This window comes from Arachis duranensis, chromosome 2 (assembly GCF_000817695.3).
Source record: "Arachis duranensis cultivar V14167 chromosome 2, aradu.V14167.gnm2.J7QH, whole genome shotgun sequence".
NCBI classification, from domain to species: Eukaryota; Viridiplantae; Streptophyta; class Magnoliopsida; order Fabales; family Fabaceae; genus Arachis; species Arachis duranensis.
In genome coordinates, this window is record NC_029773.3 from 61,801,569 (window position 1) to 61,804,954 (window position 3,386).

A 3,386-nucleotide genomic window follows, 5' to 3' on the forward strand; every position below is an offset into this window, starting at 1 on the left:
CCTGACTAAGATTTACAAGATAACCATAGCTTGCTTCATGCCGACAATCTCCGTGGGATCGACCCTTACTCGCGTAAGGTTTATTACTTGGACGACCCAGTACACTTGTTGGTTAGTTGTGCGAAGTTGTGATAAATAGTTGAGATTACAATTGAGCATACCATGTTGATGGCGCCATTGATGATCACAATTTCGCGCACCAAGTTTTTGGCGCCGTTGCCGGGGATTGTTCGAGTTTTCGGCAAGCTTTTGGTCCGGTAACATCAGTGTCAAATTTCTGATCCGGCAACAGCACCAAGTTGTTGCCGCCGTTGCCGGGGATTGTTCGAGTTTGGACAACTGACAGTTCATCTTGTTGCTTAGATTAGGTATTTTTCTTCAGAGTTCTTAAGAATGAAATCTAGTGTTTCAAGGTGATGTTCTTATCATCACCAAAGCTGATTGATCTTCATCAATTTAGCTCTTGAATGCAATGTTCTGCTGAAGCTTGGCTGACTCAATTTAGCTCTTGAATGCAATGTCTTGCTGAAGCTTGTTCAGCCATGTCTAATTTCTTTAGACTGAAGCTTTAGACTAACATTGCATGATTCCTGGAATTCTCATTAAGAATTTTGATATTTTTATTTTTCTTCTTCACTTAATTTTTGAAAAATTCAAAAAAAATTTACAAAATCATAAAAACCAAAAATATTTTATGTTTCTTATTGAGACACTAGTCTCATGTTAAGTTTGGTGTCAATTGCATGTTTCTATTCTTCTTGCATTCATTCATGTATCTTAAGTGATCTTCAAGATGTTCTTGATGATTTCATTGCTCTGACCTTTGAATTCTCTTGACTTGAGTGTTTTGTTGTTTCTCATGTGTATTCTCATTTTGTTAGTGTCAGTAGTATACAAAATGCTAAGTTTGGTGTCTTGCATGCATTGTTATTTGATTTTAGTTGCATTTTGAATTGTCCTTATCATTAAAAATCCAAAAATATTTTTAATTTGTGTCTTTTCAAGTCAATAATACAGAGAATTGAAGATTCAGAACATTCAGCAGAGGAATTACACAGAAAAAGCTGGGCATTCAAAACGCCCAGTAAGGAAGGCAAACTGGTGTTTAAACGCCAGCCAGGGTGCCTGGCTGGGCGTTTAACGCCCAAAAGGGTAGTGGTTTGGGCGTTAAACGCCAGAATGTGCACCATTCTGGGCGTTTAACGCCAGGATGGCACAAGAGGGAAGATTTTGTTTTTAATGCAAATTTTTTTTCAAGTTTTCAAATTTTTTTTTCAAAATTAAATCTTTTTCAAATCATATCTTTTCAATCAAATCTTTTTCAAAATCAATTTCTTTCCATTTTCAAAAATACTTGCTATCAATTAATGATTGATTCAACATTTCAAGTAAGCTGCCTTTTCTGTTGAGAAAGGTTTAATGTTTGAATCATATCTTTTCTTGTTAGTCAAGTCATTAATTTTTTTAAAATCAAATCTTTTTAAATTATTTTTCAAATCATATCTTCTCAATCACATCTTTTTAAAACCATAACTTTTCAATCATATCTTCTTAATCACATCTTTTTCAAAATAGTTTTTAATTATATCTTTTTAATTTCTAATTTCAAAATCTTTTTCAAAAATCACTTGATTTCTTTTCCACTCTCATTTTATAAAATCAATTAAAGTTTTTCAAAATGTTTTTAAAATATTTTTAATATTTTCGAAAATTTCTTCCCCTCTTTTCACATCCTTCTATTTATGGACTAACACTCATTCTCAATGCATAATTCGAACTCCATCTTTCATTGATAAGTTTGAATTTTCTACCTCTTCCTTCCATTTTTCTTTTCCTCTGACACCATAAGGAATCTCTATACTGTGACATAGAGGATTCCACATTTTCTTGTTCTCTTCTCTTTCATATGAGCAGGAGCAAAGACAAAAGCATTCTTGTTGAGTCTGATCCTGAACCTGAAAGGACCTTGAAGCGAAAGCTAAGAGAAGCTAAGGCACAACTCTCTGTAGAGGACCTAACAGAAATCTTCAAAGAAGAAGAAAGCATTGCAGCCGAAAACAACAACAATGCCAACAATGCAAGGAAGGTGCTGGGTGACTTTATTGCACCTACTCCCGACTTCTATGGGAGAAGCATCTCTATCCCTGCCATTGGAGCAAACAACTTTGAGCTTAAGCCTCAATTAGTTTCTCTAATGCAACAGAATTGCAAGTTCCATGGACTTCCATTGGAAGATCCTCATCAGTTTTTAGCTGAATTCTTGCAAATCTGTGACACTGTCAAGACTAATGGGGTTGACCCTGAGGTCTACAGACTTATGCTATTCCCTTTTGCTATAAGAGACATAGCTAGAATATGGTTGGACTCACAACCTAAAGAATGCCTGAACTCTTGGGAAAAGCTAGTCAATGCCTTCTTGGCAAAGTTCTTTCCACCTCAAAAATTGAGTAAGCTTAGAGTGGAAGTCCAAACCTTCAGACAAAAGGAAAGAGAATCCCTCTATGAAGCTTGGGAAAGATACAAACAATTAATCAGAAAGTGTCCCTCTGATATGCTTTCTGAATGGAGCATCATAGGTATTTTCTATGATGGTCTGTCTGAATTGTCCAAGATGTCTTTGGATAGCTCTGCTGGAAGATCTCTTCATCTGAAGAAGACGCCTACAGAAGCTCAAGAACTAATTGAAATGGTTGCAAATAACCAATTCATGTATACTTCTGAAAGGAATCCTGTGAACAATAGGACAAATCAGAAGAAAGGAGTTCTTGAGATTGATACTCTGAATGCCATATTGGCTCAGAACAAAATATTGACCCAGCAAGTCAATATGATTTCTCAAAGTCTGTTTGGAATGCAAAATGCACCAAGCAGTACTAAGGAAGCTTCATCTGAAGAAGAAGCTTATGATCCTAAGAACCCTTCAATGGAAGAGGTGAATTACATGGGAGAACCCTATGGAAACACCTATAATCCTTCATGGAGACATCATCCAAATCTTTCATGGAAGGATCAACAGAGACCTCAACAAGGTTTCAACAATAATAATGGTGGAAGAAACAGGTTTAGCAATGGCAAGCCTTTTTCATCATCTTCTCAGCAACAGACAGAGAATTCTAAGCAGAGTAACTCTGACTTAGCAACCATGGTCTCTGATCTAATCAAAACCACTCAAAGTTTCATGACTGAAACAAGGTCCTCCATTAGAAATTTGGAGGCACAAGTGGGTCAGGTGAGCAAGAAAATTACTGAACTCCCTCCTAGTGTTCTTCCAAGAAATACAGAAGAAAACCCAAAAGGAGAGTGCAAGGCCATCAACATGGCCGAATTTGGAGAGGAGGGAGAGGCAGTGAACGCCACTGAGGAAGACCTCAATGGACGTCCACTGA